The sequence below is a fragment of the Monodelphis domestica genome, chromosome 2 (assembly GCF_027887165.1).
Source record: "Monodelphis domestica isolate mMonDom1 chromosome 2, mMonDom1.pri, whole genome shotgun sequence".
In the NCBI taxonomy this organism is placed as follows: domain Eukaryota; kingdom Metazoa; phylum Chordata; class Mammalia; order Didelphimorphia; family Didelphidae; genus Monodelphis; species Monodelphis domestica.
In genome coordinates this window covers 379,551,788-379,574,404 of record NC_077228.1, presented here as the reverse complement: position 1 = coordinate 379,574,404, position 22,617 = coordinate 379,551,788, and positions in this window count along the sequence as shown.

Below are 22,617 nucleotides of genomic sequence, written 5' to 3'. Positions count from 1 at the left end.
TCCATGAATATTAAGTATGCACATATTATTTTGATCATCAGCTCTAACTAGAAATTGATGTACTTAAAATATGTACTAAAGGGAATATGAAACAGAAATCTTTAAGTTCTACAATTGCATTAATTTGGTTCTGGTGGAGGGAATATGTTCTATTCATTTGAAATTTGGTTTATTCCAAGTTTTGTAAACACATGAGTTACATCCCCCATGAAGGTTAAGGCATTGGAAAATTGAAATGGAAGAAAACATGATATAAAACAATTTCCCAAATTATTAGATTTTTGAGTGCCAAGCCCTGCTAAGTATATGTACTTTAAAAAATTGACATGAAGTTTAAAATAAACATCAACAGTGAATGATTTTGTTCACATGGATAATGAATGTAATGTAGTGATAATTTAATATGGAATATTCAAAGAACTAAAATTTGAGTTAGTTCATGTTGAATTTAGATGTGGTAAAAGTTAACATTGTCATTATTTGTTGTATAGCATTTTATGTTTTGAGAACTGTTTTACCTCTTTTATCTCACTTGATCTTCACATCAGTCTTGTCAAATTGCAGATAGAAATAAAGAAAATGAGGCTGAGAGAGGTTAAAGATGTGTCACTCAGTTAATGTCAAAAACAGTATTCAAAGTAAGTTCTTTCTGATTTCAAGTCCAGTACAAATTTCCACTATGAAATCTATATCCTCAATGCCATCAGATGCCTCAGTGAAAAGATGGGGAATTAGTACATAATTTTTAGATACCACAGAACTAAGGAATACAAGAAGATACATACATCTTGTCTCAAAAAAAAGAGCTCATGGAAGTATTAGCTGTGAAATAAGGTAGAAAAAAATGTATTTGAGTTTCAAATTAAACACATATTTTTTATATCTGGAAAGTTTTATAAGTTGCAAAGGTCTATTCTGATATCAATTGTGGACTTCAATTCACGATTGATGTTAGCTTTATCAATAAACATATTTAAATTTACAAATGAATAGATAACAGAGATAGATAAATTTTAGTACTTGGCATTTGTTTTTGAAGAAGACAAATGGCATCATTAAGGTGATGACTTGGATTTAACTGAAGCAGATCTTTGCAAAGTCATAAGTCTTACTCTTTCTTCGAGAGTCTTTGAAGTCCCGTGGCAGGATAAAAATCAAGATGACTGGCAATGGCCTGGGATGCAGTGGATGAATTTGGCATTTTTTATGTCTGATCAAGCTCTAATCACTTCCTATCACCTCCTTCAGCTGACTGAATGACTAGTGGAATGAATTTTTCTTGTCTGTTCATTCTGCCATGCGAAGTGATAGAATAATAGATGGATGGACAAATGAAAATTCATCCCCTAGAACAGAGGTTCTTAAGCTGGGGCTACTAGTATTCCTCCCCTAAGAATAAATAAACAAATTTCAGGGAGTTCATAAACATGCCTGGGGAAATTTATATATTATATATTTATTTTAACTAACCGCCAACTGAAATTTTGTGTTTTTAGGAATGTAAGAAATAAACCAAAGCAGCATAAGCCACATCTGGTGTTGACTCTGTATGTAACTGCCTGGGAACATAGGGTGTCCTCTTATTCTTGCTCACCTACTCTATTGGGTTGACTAAAGCTTGTTCTCTTGCCCAGATTATAAACTGGAGTTAAGATACATGATTTACAAAGAGACTCCAACCATCCTGAGGAACTGGGATTTGGTGATACTGTCTCACTCAGCTTGACTCAATTATTTTTATAACAATATTTTTTCAGATTACCTATATCAATACAATTTTCAAATATTTGTTTCCTAATATTTTGCAAACTATGTCCTCTCTTACTCTCCCACCCCTCTGCCATCCCCAAGAAGACAGATAATATGATATAGTTTGTACATGTATTATCATATAACATATATTTCCATGTTCATCATGCTGCAAAACAAGACACATGGAGCTTGCACTAGAGAAAAATTCATAGAGGAAATAAAGAGTAATATTTTACCTTCCGGGAAAACATGGCTGCAATCTAGACGTGACTTGCTTCCCCTTCCCAGCACCGAACTAAATAGACTACCACAAAAGAGCATAAAAATTACTTTTGGAAGAACAGAGGACTCCCCAGTAACCCACAGAAATGAAGGTACGTGGGGTTTGAACATTTCTACACTATAAGGAGGAGGAAAAGCTCGCACAAAAACATGAACTGAGCCGCCCCTCCCCCAGCCTCCCCACCAAACCAGAGTAAACTATCAGAGCGCTCACTGGAACAGCCAGTGAGTGAGGAGCATCTCTGTCTGGGGGGCACACCAGGGTCCTTGGGATCTAAAGACTGCAAGGAAACAACCTCTCAGGGTGGTTTTATGGGAAAATCCTGCGCTGAGCAAAGGGGCGTTGAGAGGCTGAGCTGAGCAAAGGGGCAAACATGCTGAGAGGCTGCACTGAGCAAAGGGGCGGCTGCACTGAGAGGCTACGCTGAGCAAAGGGGCAACCACTCTGAGAGGCTGTGATGGGCAAAGGGGAGGCTGCGCTGAGAGGCTGCGCTGAGCAAAGGGGAGGCTGCGCTGAGCACAGGGACCTGAGCTCTAAGAAACCTTGGAGGCTGGGAAGAACTAGTCTGAGGCAACCTAAATTCACAGAAAACCTGCCTACATCAACCAGACCCCAGACCAAAAAAGAAAGTGGAATAAAACCACCAAAGGGATGGCTCACATGTCCCAAAATCAAGCCTCCAAGAAGAAAGGGGGGAAAAAGTGACTATTGAAAACTTTTATGGAGGGAGTACCCAAGGAAAAGAAGAGAATGAGGATAAAATCCAAACAAAATCAGAACATGCCTCCCAAAATGGAAACTATCCACAAGATCTGGAAGATCTCAAACTGGAGCTTACCCAAAAGATGGGAACCTTTTGTAAAAAAAATGGGAGAAAGAGATCAGCAGTCTGATAGATAAGAATTCACAATTGGAGAAGGAGCTGGAAGCATCTAAAAGAAGGGCAGACAAAGCTGAAAAGCAAAACCAGTCCCTAACGACCAGAATTAAGCAAATGGAAGACAACGAGATTACAAAACAGCACGAATCGATAAAGCATAGACAAAAAATTAATAAATGAGAAGAAAACATGAAATACCTCACTAAAAAGGTCACAGATTGGAAAACAGAGGAAGAAGAGGCAACCTCAGAATTATTGGTCTCCTCGAAAAATCAGAGATAAACAAAAACCTAGATGATATTATAAAAGAAAATTGCCCACATGTTCTGGAACAAGGGGGCAAAATAGAAATAGAAAGGGTTCATAGAACACCCTCTATGCTAAATCCCCAAAAGACAACCCCCAGGAATGTAATTGCCAAATTCAAGAGCTTCCAAGAAAAGGAGAAAATCATACAAGAAACCAAGAAAAGGAGCTTCAGATATAGGGGGGCTCCCATGATGATCACACATGACTTAGCGGCCAACACACTAAGAGACCACAAAGCATGGAACACAATATTTATAAAGGCAAGAGAGCTGGGTCTCCAACCAAGAATCAACTACCCAGCAAAACTGACTATATACTTCCAGGGGAAAGTATGGGCATTCAACAAAATAGAAGATTTCCAAACATTTGCAAAGAAAAGACCAGAACTTAGTGGAAAATTTGATATCCAATCACAGAAAGCAAGAGAAACATGAAAACGTAAATATGAAAGAAAGGGAAAAGGAGATTAATCTTATCTGTTTCTTTAAGTCAAACTCTCTTCTATAAGGACTACATTTATATCAAATTATATATATTAATATGTGGGGAAATGTATTGTTTAACTCAAAAATTGTATGCATCATAAGAGTAGTTAGAAGAATCATAATTAGGGAAAGATGGGGGCATCAAGAAGGTTTGGTGAAAGGGAGGGCAAAGAAAGAAAAAGGGAGGGGGGATTCATCGATAATACTAACATTTACTTCAAGAAATAGGGGGGGACTAAATAGAATAATCTTTCCCATACAAAGAAACACATGGGAAGGGGAGGGGAAGAACTCTCATATGAGAAGGAGAAGAAGAGCACGTGAAGTAGTATTACTTAACCCTTACTCTCAGTGAAATCAAATCTGAGAGGGAAGAACATCTAGATCCAGTGGGATCCTGAATTCTATCTTATCCAACAGGGTAAGACAGAAAGGAAAATCAAGGAGGGGGAGTGGGGAGGGAGTATATAAAGGGAAGGAAGGAGAGGGGGTAGGGGAAGGGAGTATAAAAAGGGAGGGCCTAGAAAGGGAAGCATATGAAGGGAGGGGACTAGGGGGACTGACCTAAAGTAAATCCCTGGTTCAAAAGGATATAGCTAAAGAAGAAAGGTCAGAACTAGGGGAAGTTATCAAAATGTCAGGGAATCCACAAGTAACAATCATAACTTTGAATGTGAATGGGATGAACTCACCTATAAAACGTGGACAAATAGCAGATTGGATTAGAACCCCAAACCCTACCATTTGTTGTCTTCAAGAAACACACATGAGGTGGGTTGATACTCACAAGGTTAGAATTAAAGGATGGAGTAAGACCTTTTGGGCCTCAACTGATAGAAAGAAAGCAGGAGTTGCAATCATGATATCTGACAAAGCCAAAGCACAAATAAATCTGATCAAAAGGGATAGGGAAGGTAAATATATTCTGTTAAAAGGGAGTATAGACAATGAGGAAATATCACTAATCAACATGTATGCACCAAATGGTATAGCAACCAAATTCTTAATGGAGAAACTAGAAGAATTGAAGGAGGAAATAGACAGTAAAACCATCTTAGTGGGAGACTTGAACCAACCACTATCAAATGTAGATAAATCAAACCAAAAAATAAATTAGAAAGAGGTAAAAGAGGCGAATGAAATCTTAGAAAAATTAGAGTTAATAGACATATGGAGAAAAATAAATAGGGACAAAAAGGAATAAACCTTCTTCTCAGCACCACATGGCACATTCACAAAAATAGATCGTACACTAGGTCACAGAAACATGGCACTCAAATGCAGAAAAGCAGACATAATAAATGCAACCTTTTCAGATCATAAAGCAATAAAAATATTGATCAGAAAGGGTACATGGAGAGCCAAATAAAAAATTAATTGGAAATTAAATAATATGATGCTCCAAAATCAGTTAGTTAGAGAAGAAATCATAGAAACAATTAATAATTTCATTGAGGAAAATGACAATGGTGAAACATCCTTTCAAACCCTATGGGATGCAGCCAAAGCAGTACTTAGAGGAAAATTCATATCCTTGAGTGCCTATATTAACAAATTAGGGAGGGAAGAGATCAATGAATTGGAAATGCAAATCAAAAAACTTGAGAAAGAACGAATTAAAAAACCCCAGAATAAAACTAAACTAGAGATCCTAAAAATTAAGGGAGAAATTAATAAAATTGAAAGTGATAGAACTATTGCATTAATAAATAATACTAGAAGCTGGTACTTTGAAAAAACAGACAAAATAGAGAAAGTACTGGTTAATCTAATTTAAAAAAGGAAAGAAGAAAGGCAAATTAACAGCATCAAGGATGAAAAGAGGGACCTCACCTCCAAAGAAGAGAAAATTAAGGCAATCATTAAAAACTACTTTGCCCAACTATATGGCAATAAATATACCAACCTAGGTGATATGGATGAATATTTATAAAAATATAAATTTTCTAGACTAACAGAAGAAGAAATAGATTTCTTAAATAATCCCATATCAGAAATAGAAATCCAACAGGCCATCAAAGAACTTCCTAAAAATAATCCCCAGGGCCTGATGGATTCACCAGTGAATTCTATCAAGCATTCAAAGAACAACTAACCCTAATACTATACAAACTATTTGACATAATAAGCAAAGAGGTAGTTCTACCAAACTCCTTTTATGACACAAACATGGCACTAATTCCAAAACCAGGTAGGCCATAAACAGAGAAAGAAAATTATAGACCAATCTCCCTAATGAATATAGATGCAAAAATCTTAAATAGGATACTAGCAAAAAGACTCCAGCAAGTGATCAGAAGAGTCATTCACCATGATCAAGTAGGATTTATACCAGGGATGCAGGGCTGGTTCAATACTAGGAAAACCATCCACATAATTGACCATATCAACAAGCAAACCAAAAAAAATCACATGATTTTCTTAATAGATGCAGAAAAAGCCTTTGATAAAATACAACACCCATTCCTATTAAATACACTAGAAAGCATAGGAATAGAAGGGTCATTCCTAAAAATAATAAACAGTATATATCTAAAACCATCAGCTAATATCATCTGCCATGGGGAGAAACTAGATGCATTCCCAATAAGATCAGGAGTGAAACAAGGATGCCCATTATCACCTCTATTATTCAACATTGTACTAGAAACACTATAGGTAGCAATTAGAGAAGACAAAGAAATTGAAGGTATTAAAATTGGCAATGAGGAGATCAAGTTATCACTCTTTGGGGATGATATGATGGTCTACTTAAAGAATCCTAGAGAATCAACTAAAAAGCTAATCGAAATAATCAGCAACTTTAGCGAAGTTGCAGGATACAAAATAAGCCTGTGTAAGTCATTAGCATTTCTATATATGTCCAACACAGCTCAGCATCAAGAATTAGAAAGAGAAATTCCATTCAAAATCACCTTAGACAAAATAAAATACTTAGGAATCTCTCTCCTGGACAAACACAGGACCTATATGAACAAAACTAGAAAACACTCTTCACACAACTAAAACTAGACTTGAACAATTGGAAAAACATTAACTGCTCATGGGTAGGATGAGCCAATATAATAAAAATGACCACCCTATCCAAACTTGTTCATCTATTCAGTGCCATGCCCATGTAATTTCCAAAAATTTTTCTTACTGATTAAGAAAAAACCAAAACAAAGTTCATTTGGAGGTACAAAGGATCAAGGATATCCAGGGAAATAATGAAAAAAAATGCAAAGGAAGGTGGCCTTGCAGTCCCAGTTCTGAAACTCTACTATAAAGCAGAGGTTATCAAAACAATCTGGTACTGGCTAAGAGACAGAAAGGAGGATCAGTGTAATAGACTTGGGGCAAGTGACCTCAGCAAGACAGTCTATGATAAACCCAAAGACTCCAGCTTTTGACACTATTTGATATCATATGATATATGATTTGATATGATAAACCCAAAGACTCCACTATTTGACAAAAACTGCTGGGAAAAGTGGAAGACAGTATGAGAGATTAGGTTTAGATCAACACCTCACACCCTACACCAAGATAAATTCAAAATGGGTGAATGACTTGAACATAAAGAGGGAAACTATAAGAAATTTAGGTGAACACGGCATAGTATACATGTCAGACCTTTGGGAATGGAGAGGCTTTAAAACCAAGCAAGACTTAGAAAGAGTCACAAAATGCAAAATAAATAATCTGGAATACATCAAATTAAAAAGGTTTTGTACAAACAAAACCAATGTAACTAAAATCAGAAGGGTAACAACAAATTGGGAAACAATCTTCATAAAAACCTCTGACAAAGGTTTAATTACTCAAATTTACAAAGAGCTAAGTCAAGTACAAATCAATTTGTACAAAAAATCAAGCCATTCTCCAATTGATAAATGGGCAAGGGATATGAACAGGAAGTTCTCAGCCAAAGAAATCAAAAATATTAATAAGCACATGTAAAAGTGTTCTATGTCTCTTAAAATCAGAGAGATGCAAATCAAAACAACTCTGAGGTATCACCTCACACCTAGCAGATTGGTTAAGATGACAGCAAAGGAAAGTAATGTAATGAATGCTGGAGGGGATGTGGCAAAGTAGGGACATTAATTCATTGCTGGTGGAGTTGTGTATTGATCCAACCATTCTGGAGAGCAATTTGGAGCTATGCCCAAAGGGTGATAAAAGACTGTCTGCCCTTTGATCCAGCCATAGCACTACTGGGCTTGTACCCCAAAGAGATAATAAGGAAAAAAGACTTGTACAAGAATATTCATAGCAGCACTCTTTGTGGTGGCCAAAAATTGGAAAACGAGGGGATGCCCATCAATTGGGGAATGGCTGAACAAATTGTGGTATATGTTGGTGATGGAATACTATTGTGCTAAAAGGAATAATAAAGTAGAGGAGTTCCATGGAGACTGGAACAACCTCCAAGAAGTGATGCAGAGTGAGAGGAGCAGAACCAGGAGAACATTGTACACAGAGACTGATACACGGTGGTACAATCGAAGGTAATGGACTTCTCAATTAGTGTCAATGCAATGTCCCTGAACAATCTGCAGGGATCTAAAAAACAATATCCATAAGCAGAGGATAAACTGTGGGAGTAAAAACACCGAGGAAAAGCAACCGCTTGACTATAGGGGGAAGGGGATATGACTGAGGAGAGACTCTAAATGAACTCTCTAATGCAAATACCAACAACATGGAAATGGGTTCGAACCAAGAACACATGTGATCCCCAGTGCAATTTAGCGTCGGCTATGGGAGAGGTGGTGGGAAGGGGGTGGGAGGGAGGAACAGAAAATGATCTTTGTTTCCAATGAATAATGTTTGGAAATGATCAAATAAAATAATGTTTAAAGTGAAAAAAGAGTAATATTTTTTAATTTGTATTCATATTTTTCCTGTTCCTTTGGTGGTGGTATTTTTTTTCCCAAAAGTCTTGGTATTGTCTTAGATCCTTGCCATGTTGATAATAGTTAAACCATTCACAGTTGATAATGATACATTATTGCTGTTCTTGGTTTATAACGTTCTCCTGGTTCTGCTTATTTCGCTTTGTATCACTTTATATGTTTTCCAGAATATTTTGTGATCACCTTATTTATTAGTTATGATACAAGATTATTCCATTACAATTATAAATCATAACTTGTCCAGTCCTTCCCCAATTAATGGATATCCTTTCAGTTTCCAGTTCTTTGCCACCACAAATATAGCTATTATAAGTATTTTGTAAAGGTAAAATCCCTCCCCCACCCCCGTTTTTAAATTTCTTTGAGATACAGACCTACTAGTGGTATTGTTGATTGATTCAATCATTGTGATTGTCAGGAAGCATCATTCCTCCCTGGCGCCTGCTTAACCAAATTTTTGGGAATTGTACATAGGCTGGTTACAGGGTTTTAAAACTCTATCAGTCTGGGATCTTCTGGCTGTTTTTGGAGGCTGTAAATGTCAAATTCCAGCTGTCACAACTTGCCTCTATAAGAATTTGCTCAGTCTACTGGGGACTTAGATGAATGTTGGATCATGTACTTGGGCAGTTTTATCAACTGGACAAATTCAAACCACAAATCTCCTCTTGAAAATCCCAATCCTTCTTCATTTGATATCTAGAAGGTCAACAGAAGGTTATCTTGAAATTGGGTGTGAAGACCCAAACATAATATTCAGCCAATGGTGTGAGTTCTTGTGGACTCACGTTTTTTGTTTTTTGTTTTTTTAAATTTCTAAATCAGTGCAGACCATTAATCATTACCATGAAAGCTTCTTTAGGGAGAGTTCATATTCAGTTCAGTTCCCGGCCTGAAGCAGCTGCCTATGTATGAATCCTGATGTAACAAGAAAAGCAGTGACCATGCACCAGCTGGAATCACTAGAATAATGAGAATCACAGAGACACTAAATAAAAATTGCAGAGCAAATGATTTACTATTTTTTTCATTAAAATATGATTCTTCTCATCCTTTTGTATTCTGATTCAGGGGTTAATGGGGTGGTATTGATGCCTAAATTTAAAAAAAAGAAGTGGCGGTCTCCTATTATCTCCTATACTTATAGGTTACGCTCAATTTGTACATTTTTTTCCATGCATACTAGAGTTTCATGCATAATTTTATCTTTGGCAAGATAAGATGAAAATTAGTGAGTGGAGTAATCTTGTGAGTTTAGAGTGTTTAGCTAAAATCAGTTTTGCCTGTTAATGTGTTTTAGTAGTGGTAGTCTCTCGGTGACCGAGAATGACTATTGTCTTTGTGCACTATCATCTATTGATGTACCCTCATGTGGCTTTGGAGTCCAAAGGCTGAGGCGCACAGTTTGTGGCACATGGGGCATGGGACGCCAGTTGTTACGGGAGGTGCGGTTGTGGCCTGGTGTCGGCGTTCACGCGCAGTGGCAAGACGTCGACGTTGCTCATCTTTAAAGGTGGAGGCGGCATGGTTAATGTGGGTTCGTCAGCTGCTTCTGACAGAGGCAGAGAGTTCTAGTTGCTTTGGTGTGATGCCAGCCCACTTCAAGTTTGACTTTAGCTAATCCTTGAATCTTTAATTTGGTCGGCCTTGTTTCCTGAGTCCAGCTGACAGTTCACCATAGAATACCTGTCTTGGTATTCGCTGTTGGTCCATGCGGATGACGTGTCCAGACCATCGTAGCTGGGCTTTGAGGACCAGGACTTCGATGCTGGTGGAGTTGGCTCTGTCGAGGACTTCCTGGTTGGTGATTCGGTCCTGCCATCGGATCCTCATGATTGACCGGAGGGAGCATTGGTGGAATTGCTCCAACTGCTTCATGTGCTTCCAGTACAGTGTCCATGTCTCGCAACCGTACAGGAGCGAGCTGAAGACCACTGCGTTGTACACTTTGAGCTTCGTCGCAGTGCTTACACCGCTGTGTTGGAGGACTTTGGAGCACAGCCGCCCGAGTGCCTGGCTGACCTTTTGGATCCTGGCATTGATCTCGTGGTCTAGGGACCCGTCGTTGGCGATGGTGCTGCGCAGGTACTTGAAAGTGTTGACGTTAGAAAGCTGCGTGCCGTCGATTGTAATGCACGGCTGGTTAGTTGGCCTCCCTGGTGCAGGTTGGAACAGCACCTCTGTTTTGCTGAGGCTGATAGTCAGGCCAAACAGTTTTGTTGTGGTAGAGAACCTGTCCACAATGGTTTGAAGATGATTTTCTTGGTGGGCCATGAGAGCACAGTCATCTGCAAAGAGAGCTTCCAGGATGAGTCTCTCTGTTGTCTTTGTTTTTGCAGTCGGGCGGCGAAGGTCAAATAGTGAGCCATCCAGTCGGTATTTGATGTAGATGCCCAGGTCTAGATCCATCACAGCATGTTGTAATACTTGGGGAAAAATAGGTTGAATAGTACCAGAGCGAGGACACAGCCTTGTTTCACACCATTGGAGATGTTGAAGCGATTGGAAGTCTCTCCACCAGATAAGACTTCCCCTGTCATGTCAACATGAAAGAGCTGGATCAGTTTGACGAATTTTGCTGGGCAACTCAGCTTGCTGAGGATCACCCACAATGCGTCCCTGTTCACTGTGTCAAATGCCTTTGTCAGGTCTATGAAGACAATGTAGAGACTTAGGTTCTGCTCAAAGCATTTTCCCTGCATTTGCCTCACTGTGAAGACCATGTTGATGGTGCTGCGATCTGGTCAGAAGCCACATTGTGATTCAGGCAGGTTCTGCTCTGAAACAGATGACAGGAGTCTGTTGAGTATAACACGGGCGAGGATCTTCCCAGCAGTGGAGAGTAGTGAGATGCCTCTGTAGTTGTCACAGGCTGCTCGTGCCCCTTTGTTCTTGTATAGGGCTACGATGGAGGCATCTCTGAGTTCTGGGGGCATGTCTTCTTCTTTCCATATGCTGGTCAGTACTATGTGGAATGCCTGGAGCGCCTTTCCATTTAAGGCCTTATACACCTCGGTTGGGATCCCATCTTTACCGGGTGCCTTGGCTGCACTCATTATTTTAATGGCTTTTTGGACTTCCTCTATTTAAGGAGGGACATCAAGTTGTTCAATGGAGTGGTTTTGGGGGATCTGGTCAAGGGCACTTTGGTCGACTGAAGAGGGTCAGTTGAGAAGCTGACTGAAGAGTTCTTTCCACCTGTTGCTGATGCCTTTTTTGTCTTTTATGAGAGTGTCACTGTCAGAGGATAGCAAGGAAGTGGTGGTGGGTTTTAATGGCCCATAGACAGTCTTGATGGCACTGAAAAATTGTTTGTAGTTTTTCATATCAGCAAAGTCCTGGATTTCTTCTGCCTTTTTTCCCCACCATCAGTCTTGCATCTTTCAGATCTCACGCTGTGCCGTGGCTTGGAGAGACTTGAATCTGTCCTTTTTAGGAGCAGAGTTTGGGTTATTTTGCCACTCCATAAAGCCTTTGTTCTTCTTGCTCAATAGGTCTTCAATAGCAGTGTTGTTCTCGTTGAACCAGTTCTGGTGGTTGCGTTGTTTTGGGCCTAGGACTGCCTTTGATGTTTCCTTCACTGCATCTCTGAACTGGTTCCATTTCTTGGTTGAGCTTCCAGTTAGTGGTCCCTTGACAGACAGCTTGTTTTCCGGGCAGGACTGGGCTGTTTGCAAATAAGATGGTTCTCTAAGACGACTCATGTTGTAAAATGCGTGAACTCTCTGGGTGCATTTTGGATGGTGAAGCGCAATGCAGATTTGAAGAGTTGCTCTAACCAATTGGTGGTCTGTCCAGCATTCAACTCCTCTCATGACCATCAACAATGTTCTTTAAATATTGTCAAGAAAATATATACTTAGAGATTAAAAGGATCTTAGAGGTTAAGTGACTTAATCAATGTTACAAGATAAGCAGATTTTAGATTGGAGCTCAGGCCTTTTGATTCTTTCTCCTGAACTAAAACTTCATTCAGTGCATTGTCCTTGGAAGTAGCAGGTTTCAAGGTTTGATGCTATAATTTCTAAGTTGGGTTCCAGATGATTCTTCTGCATATTTTTCCTACTGAAATCTTTACAGGAATAGTTTGAACAGAAGTAGAGCTTATATTTGGAATAAATGTGACATATTCCTCTTTTCTCTAACTCCTCCCTTCTCCCTCAATTGCCCAACTCATTTTCTTTTATTGGTTATAAGTGATTTATTGTTTAGGCAATTAGAAAGTAATGGGTTAATGAACTCCCCAGTTAGTCTAAAGATACCAAATAGAGAGTAAAGAATAAAGACAAAAATCAATTAATCAAAGAAGTCCAAAAGTTCAAATAATTATAACAAAAAAATTAACCAGGATAAAACTTAGGAGAAAAGTTTAGAGGCCATCCAAGTTGGAAAGGGGGAGGAATAGGATTCAGTACAATTAAGAGAATATAAGTAAGTATTAAAAATGAAATAATGCTGATTAATTATGTCTAGTTGTATATATATATATGTATATATGTATATAAAGATGATTTATATAATCTAGCAGACCATGAATGGGTGACAGAAAAAAACCAACAAAATGAAAGAGAGACTATGTGGCAATAGAAGATGGAGTCTGTGTTCAGAAGATAGAATCTGATTGGTCCTTCTGGTTCTCATACTAAACACTGAATTTTGTTTATAGTCTTTATTTTAACTTATCAGTTCTGTGAATCATTCTACACTAAATTCTCTACTTCTTTACCAAGAGCAAGGGAGACTATTCTGTCATCTATTTTCCAAGTTCAGAATTAGTTACTGAAATCAATCTTATTTCAGGATCCTCTTAGCATTTGGGTTATTGTTGCTGTTCAGTAATTTCAGTCATGTCTGACTTTTCATGACTGCATTTGAGGTGGAACTCATTTTCTAAATTGTAGAAGTAAAGCTATTAAAAAAGATACATTTTATATATCAATTCATGCAGAGCTTCCTATATTCCCCTTAATTTCCCACATTTGCTATTTATTATGGATCAATAATATACCATTATATTGATCTGCCAGTTTCTGTATTCATTCTCCAATTGATGGATGAACCACTTTGTTTCTTTCATTTCATGAATTTGAATGACAACAATTAATATTGTATAAAATAGACTTTTTAAAAATGTATTTAACCTCCTTGGGTGCATATTCTCATTAAGGATATTGGTTCAAAGGATATTAACAAATATTTTCATGATGATTCACATATAATTATACCTGTTTTTCCTTAAATTGTCCATCATTTTTATCCTACCATTTATAATCATTGCACTGTTTATGGATGTAAAGTGAAGCTTCATATTTCCTTGCACATTTTACTTATTATTAGTGATTCAGTGCATAATTTTCATATATTAATTGTGGATAGTTTATATTCATTCTTTTCAAAATATCCACACATTATTTAACATCCATGAGTTGTTGAAATTAAGACAAAATTTTTCATTAATTATTACCTTCTCATGGAGAGATATATGAAATAAGGCAATATATGGGAAAGGATTTATAGTTTATAGTATTATGCTTTACTTGCCCTTTACAAATACTCCATATTTCAATTCTATCCTGACTGAGACCTGGAATAGAGTAAGGATGTATCTCTATGGGGGACAGAGTGGGGATGTTGATTCCACTTCTAGTGATATAATTTAATCTCTGATTATCTGCCCAAAGATAAGGCAACATTACAATAAACTTAGTTTCCTGCATTTCTTCTTATAAGAACATCCCTTCTCATTCTTGATTAGATGCTTATAATTGTCCTACAACTCACCTGTCTTCTACAAAATAGGAATGAAGAAGGAAGGTTTGGGACAATGAAAGGAAATTTAAAATCCCTTCTTAGACTGAATATGATATTAACAACATGTGTCTTACAAGGAGAATGATTTCTAGAATGGAAAAGAAAAAGCAAGAATGATTAATATGAAGTCATAAGATAAAGTGGAATTATAAGATTATTACTAGCTTCCTTAAAGATTTCAAATCCTTCGTTGAAATGAACTAAGCAGTAAATGAAATAACAGAAATGATGTTCACAATCAATCTTGAGAAATATGGAGAACAAGAGAGGTACTACAGGATTAGAGAAGGCAAATTTAACATTTTTTTTTATAAAAGGAAAGTTCCAGTGCACTGACTTTAATTCCTAGATAAATCTGGAAAAGATATTTTCAGTGGAATGATCTGTGACCATATGAAAAAAACATAATTGATAGTCAAAAAGAGTCAAGAACAGATTATTTCAGAATAATCTATTTCTACTTTTTGATAGGGTCACTGAACTGGCAGATCAAGGGAATGCTATAAAATTTAGCAAAGTTAAATGGTAGATTTTAGCAAAATATTCAACAAAGATTTATGAATATGAAGAGATGTGGACCAGATGATAGTGTGATTGGATGGATTTTGAAGTGACTGAATTGTTGAATGCAAAAAATAATTATCATTGACTTGAAGTAGAGTTTAAAGGAAATATTCAAAGGTGTATCCCAAAGACCTCTTTGACTATTATTTTTTTTCTTTCTTTGTTTCTTACTTTAAAATACCCTATTAACTTCCTTCCTCCCTCCATGAGAGAAGGTATCATTTGAAAAAAGTTATATGTATATATAAAACTATGTCTTATTTCTACTTATCAGTTCTTTCTCTGGAGATGGAAATATACAAGTTATTCTTTAAACAATATTTCTGTTGCTATATATACTGTTCACTTGATTCTGCTTGCTTCATTCTTCATATTTTCATGTATATCTTTTCATGTTTTTCAAAATTAATCTTATCATTCCTTACACCTTAGTAGAATTCCATCACAATCATATGTGACAGATTGCGTATCCATTTCCTAATTCATGGCCATTCCTTCAATTTCTATTTCTTTGTCACCACAAAAAGCCACTCTAAATATTTTAGAGAATATGGGTTTGAGGGGCAGCTAAGTGGCTCAGTGGATTAAGAATCAGGCCTAGAGATTGGATGTCTTAGGTTCAAATACTGTCTCAAACATTTCTTAGCTCTGTGACCTTGGGCAAGTCACTTAATCCTCATTGCCCCACCCTTAACACTCTTCTACCTAGGAACTAATACACAGCATAAATTGTAAGATGGAAGGTAAGGATATTTTTAAAGAAAATATAGACTATTTTCCTTTTCCCTTTGTCACTTTAGAAAGTAAAACCCGATAGTGGTACTGCTGGGTCAAAAGGTATACAGTTTTGTAACTCTTTAAGCATAGTTCCAGATTGCTTTTCAAAATGGCTGAATTAGTTCACAGTTCCACCAGCAAGATATTAATGTCCCCATTTTCCACATCCCCCCCCAACATTTGTCATTTTGCCCTTTTATCATTTTAAGTAATTGGATAGCTGTGAGATATCTCAAAGTTGTTTTAATTTACATGTCTCTAATCAATAATAATTGAGAGTATTTTTCATACAAAGTATTTATAGCTTTTATTGCACCATCAAGGATCTTTGCTTATCTCTGTACTATTTATTATTTGTTCATTCTTTTTACCAATAACTAACAAAGGTACAATTATTTTGACTATTATAATTGCATTTGACACAAAACTGGAAGTACAATTATAATTGTGTGACATAGGATTTGATAATAGTTCAACAGCTTACAAAATGGTTGAATAATAAAATGGATTTTAAAGAGAATAAAGGTAAAATCTTATACTTAGGTTAAAAAATAAACTTTATAAAAGTGGCAAGGATATAATTACACAATGCCTCATATGAAAATGATCTAAGACCTTGAATGGACTATAAGTTCAGTATGAGTTAATGGTATGACACAATATGTGAAAAACAATGAAATGATAGACTGCATCAAGAAGGACTTAATGTTAAAGACTAAGGAAATGTTAGAAAGAAAAATGGTTTTTCTTCTCTTGCTCAATAATTTCAGGAGCACTTACACTGTGTTTTAAGAAGTTGACTGGGACAGTGAAGATTTTAAATAATATGCCATTTAGGGACCACTTAGAAAAGTGAGCATATGCAGATTGGATAAGAGAAGATTTGGAGGACAGAAATGCAACTTTTGTACATAAATGACTATGCTGTGGAAGAAATATTGGCCTTTTTTATTGGTTTCTGAGGGAAAAACTAGGACCAATGGATAGAAGTTTGAAATAAGCAAATCAATCTTTAGAGAAACAAAAATTTTCTAAAAATCAGAATTATTTAGAATTCTATCTCCCTGTACAACAAGAAAAAAAACTGAATGAAAAAACTTGGGCAAGGTGGATAGGAATATTCTTGACCAGGTATATGTAGAACTGCATGACCTCTGAAGTGCCTTCAAAATCTAGGAAATCTTAGGATCTGGGAAATCTTTCTTTGATGGTTTATGTGGAGTCTATGCCCCCAAGATACACTCATGGGAAGAAGGCATGTATTTGTAAAAAAAAAATCTAGAAGTTGAGCTTGCTTCATCGTATCTCGACTCATACTTGGCCAATCCAGTTAATAGTATTTATACAGCCTTTAGGCTGGCTCCCTTCTCCTACCATTTGCCTCATGTATCTGTACACTACAAACTCCATATGCTTCTTCAATTCCAGTAACCCTGAAGCATTCTGAGCTTTCACCAGGGCCAGTTTAGACAAAGGATTTAACTAATTTGTTTTGAGTTACCAGTGATGGGGAAGTGAATTTGGCAGCACTGAAAATTTTCCAAAGTATTTTACCTTTAATAAAAATATCTGCTGAACAAATGGAAGTCACTAAAACTATTTTTTTCCTTTCAAAATTCTGAATACGTACTACCTAAATTGAGAAACTGTTTTTGTGTTTAAAAGGGTAAAGTGACAATTACCTTTTTGGTTGTATCAAATGGGGCTAGTGTAATTGTTATGATTTGTTCAACTCACTACTTTTTTATAGTACCTATATTTTAAATATTTGTTGAAGATGTGGGTGGTATGTGTGTTTAGTGGTGTTTATTAAACATAAATCTAGGTGAGTAACTTTATGAAACCCTGTAATATTCCTTTTGTCTTCAGGTGGGGTAGAAGACTACTCATCATTCTCTCCCAGATCCAAGCCAGGAAGTCCTACTTTCTCATCCAGAGGCAGCAAACCATACTGAGCAATTTTCTTGTGGAGTTTTCTAATTCCTTAATATATCCCACTGTGAATTGAACCAGGAAACCTACTCCCTACATAAAAGAACAAAAGAATACTCAAACCCTTGTTTTTGTTTGTTATTTAATTTTAATGCTTTCTAATTAGAGAACTTCCTTGCTACTTCCCCTGCCACCTGGGGGTGGGAAACACACAATCCTCCTAACATATAAGTATAGTCAAACAAAACAAATTCCCACATTACCTATAACCAAAAATATTTAACTGATCCTGAATATTAATCCATTATATCCTTGCCATGAGATGGGTAACACTCTTCATCATCAGTTCTCTGGAATCATGGTTGATCCAATGTCTGCAAAATAAGCATTCCAAATTATATTCTGAATTTGGGATTCATATTATTCAAATTGTGCATGCCACAATGGTCTACTTTCCATCATATTGATTTCCCAGTTTTGACCATTATCTTAAAATTGAACTGTCTTCTCTTCCAAACTTTCATTGCTATTCTAATTAGGCCTTGTCCTCTATAGGTCCATTCCTACCTAATTTTTTGCTGACCAAGAAACCCAATGTGCCCTTTAGTGTCTCTGATCTACTTTCAAAAATCCTTGCCTTTTGTCTTAGAATCAATGCTAAATATTAGTGCCAGGGCAGAAGAGGGGTAAGGACTGGATAATTGGGATTAAGTAAATTGCCCATAGTCACACATTTAGAAAGTACCTGAAGACAGATTTGAAACAAGTACTTCTTGTCTTCAGGCATGACTCTCTATCCATTTAATCAAACCACTACCCATTCTACCTCTCCTCTCTATTTTTATAAAAAATTTCTATCAGCATTCTCTTTTGAGAGTTTCTTAGTTTTTATCTCCCAGATAGCACATCTACTGGAAAGAATTCTTATTACTCCCCCTAATTTCCAGGACCATGTAAAGGGGCAGGCATACATTTTCTTCAACACTGTGCCTTCTAGGTGATACTTTACAACTATTATTCTAGATACTCATTGAAAAAGAGTGCTGCACATGGAATCAGGAAGACATAAAGTCAGGTCCTGACTTAGATACTAATGTGTCCTTTCACAAATTAAATTTAATTGGTTTCAGTTTCCCCATATATAAAAGGAGAATAATAGTACAACCTATCTCATGAAGTTATTATGAGAACAAAATTGATAACCTATGTATAGTTCTTTCCAAATAAACCTTAAATATACAAATACTAGTTATAATTACAACTTTTCCACAAACAAAATTAATTCAATCCATTTATAGCAATATTTCTCAATTCTTTCCTGATTTCATCAGCCATCCTCTAGTTTATTCTCCCAATTTCTCAATGACTTTATTTAATCTTCTATGCTCTTTCTCTTAGTTTCTCTTCTGCCATTAGCCTCAGCATTTCAATATTTATTTTGACAACACAAAACCTATGACTACTTGGACAAATAATTTCCCTGCCACATTGACTTTAATGATCACTTTCTTCTCTATTGTGGCTATACACTGTACATAAGTCGGAATTTTGTATCCTTTGGACTTCATCTCTCAGAATTCTTCCCTTGTCCCAAAATTCCTTTTCTGTTTCTGTTTACATGTGTCTTTTACATTTGTAAGTAAGTTTTCATGGCTTCTCCCTCTCCCTCTCTTTTCACCAGAAAGGCTGGTGAGCTCATTCTGTTTCTCTAGCCTTTTACTTTCCTTTTGCTTCAAGTTATACATTAGTAAATATAATCAGAATATTAATTTTTAAAATTTACAACTGGTAGGATCATATTATATACCTAGGATTTTATTATATCAAAAGATGAAGAATTTTGAAATCACACTTTTTTTTATAGCAACCTCTCTCTATTTGACTGAGTTACTTTGACCAAAAATGAAATCTTTGATAGCCAGTCTACCAATGATGATCTCTTCTAAACTTGGTAAGCTTCATACAATGGAGATACAAGCCTCCACTTATTATACACTTGAATATTTCCTACTTTTGTGGGATGATGTCAAGACATCATCTAGGGTGTTGAGAAGATGAGGGGGAGATGAAAAGAGATATTAGAGATGGAGCTATAGACATGGACCTCATCTATATTGGAAATTATTGAAGCTCTGAGAATTAATGTCTTTCCCAAAGAAAGGAGGGTATAACTAAATCATCAGATCATAGATTTAGACCTGGAAGGGAAAGAATTAATTAATGAATTAAAAAACTGTACATTTAGAAGTGTATTAAAATCTGGAGAAACAAACGCAAAATGTGAGGCAATCCTGATCTCAAGGAGTTTACATTCTAATGGGGGAAATTATACATTTTGAAGCACACAGCTGTGTCCAAGGAAGGATGTTCTGATATGGGAAGTCACCAGCATGGTGAATAAAACAATAGAATAGTTGATTGATATACACATTCTTTCCAAAGGCAATGAGCTTGTTGTTTTTGTAACAGTCCTAATAGTAAGGAGTAGAAAGGACAAAGAAAAACACAGCAACAATCAGAAAATGACTGAAGTAAAATAGAGGTTTGAAATATAGATCTGAATAGCTTGACTCCTCAGAGGTATGGTGTATGCAGATCTTAGATCACTTAACTCAGGCTTTTAGTTTTATGGATGAAGAGATTGTAGAACAGATGAGCAAAATAATTCTCTGTATTGGGCCTTGGCCTGGTGGAATTCACTGAGACCATACCATTGTCCAATGGTCCAGAATGAGGAAATACTTCAAGGGCAGGGTACATATATAAAATTTAACTAAATGAAAGTGATGGAGGTTGTTTGACTTAATTGAGACTTGCTATCTTATTTAAGGTAAGCAGACTTGCCTGCCATGTTAGTGGCATTGGGTTGTTAGTTGGTGGCAATGACTGTTCTCCCCTTTATAGGACCTACTTCCCTAGATTATAAATTGTGGAGATGACGGTTGTGATAGGTTGCTGACCACTCAGTGCAAGTTGATACCTTCTCTGCATTTAAAGGCTTTGAAAGAAGGCTAAAGAAGTTACCTATAGCATTGAGAGGATTAACATTTTCCAGTGTCACATCACCAGTATGTCAACATCGGAATTTGAATCCATTTCTTCTTGAAGTTGAAGCTAGCTCTCTACTATGCCAACCTATCTCTCAAGTGATAGTAAAAAAAGGGGAAAAACCCTTAAACCTATTGGACATCTTTGCCTTATTCTATAGCACTGAGAGCAGATTGCAAGGAAGGAGGGAATGAAGGAAGGAAGAAAGGAAGGAAAGAAGGAAGGAAGGAAGCAAAAAGAATATTTCCTTTTTTTCTTAGTATTTGGAACTATTTTATACATAAAAAAGTCAGAAGTAGTTTTTCATGTTAAATAAAATGATGGAGAGTTGACTGCAGAGATAAAAATAAAGAATAAAAAGGAATTAAGACCGCAAGGAAAAGATATGTCATAATGCAATAGAAAATCACCTTCTGGGAAGTATGCAAGGGTCCATATTTCAACCTGATGTGACCAGCTGAGATATGTACTGTCTTTTCTGAGATTACATTCAGGATGTGACACAATGTATTCTAATATCCAACCTGCAGATAACTATCTACTGATCACTCCTGGGGAAACCAATGATACCACCAGATGCAACTTGGAAAGAAGACTTTAATTCTCAGCCTTATAAAAATGAATCAACAAAATTGATGGTCCAAGGTGGTACGGTTTTTTGCTCTGCTTTTTAACATAAGGTTATAAGAGCATGATAGGATAACTGAACTAAAATTGGAAGGTTCCTCAAAAGCCACATGGTACAACTTTCTCATTTTATAGATAAGCAACATAGGGAACATTCACATTAATACTAGTATCAGAACTGAGATTTTAACTGAGGTCCTGTGAATCCAATGTCAATGCTTTCATCTCAAGGAAAAAAAATAAGATCAATTCAAATTCATAAGTCCTTTGATTTTTACAAAACACTTTCCTCACAACACCTCTTTGGAATAGGCAATTCAAGCATTAGAATCTGCAAATTAAAAATGAGACGCATTACATTGGTTACTGAAGAGATGGTATTTTGGAAGAAGAAATGTGTATGGAAGGAGATGCTATGGAATGTGGTGGAGTGGTGACAGGAGAGATTCTTAGAATCTTGGAGGAGGGGTAGAATGTAGAGATTTTGAAACTGCCTATTTCTGGGAGTTGAGAGGAAACTCTGAGGGTGAAATAGACTGGAGAGGCTCTTACTCGAACCTTGGGAAGTGAACCCCAGGCCTGAAGAGAAATCTTCTAATAAACCAGAAATCTACAAAGTCCCTAAAAAAAAGCTTTCCTGTTACAAGAAGAGACCAACAAGAGAGCAGATCCTGAAGTAAACAGAATCTCTCATGGTTCCTGATGCCTCAATCCACTTCACTTAATACTCCAGAGACTTATCCCTTTGTGAATTAGTTTAGTGAAGACAGATTAGAAAGCCTTTAGGTATAGAGGAGGTTCAAAACAGCCTGGGTTTTGGCAGAGGCTTGACAAGACGGGCATCGTTACCAGCCCCTTTTACTTTAGGGACTCCTTCAACCTCTTTCCTGTCCCTGCCCTTGATCTTTTGATACAAATAAATTTTAAAACCTGAAAGCAGTCAGATTCATCAGACAGGGTTATAAAGGGGATACCAGTTTGGGCGTTTATCCTAGCTAGAGAGAGAGGGTTTACTTGGATTGGGTCAAGCCTCATCCCAATCAAGCTCCATTCACTCTCTCTTCTCTAGCTAGCACTCTGGACAGAGGAGAGACATCTCAGAAAGGGCAGGTTAAGCAAAATTCCTAGCCAACCATCATCTCCATTTTCCTGAGGTGTTTATTTCCCTCTGGCACAATTTGCTGTGCCATCCCCTTTAGCAGGTTGTGTTAACCCAGCTCAGAGAGCACAGTCTTTTGCTTTCTAAGT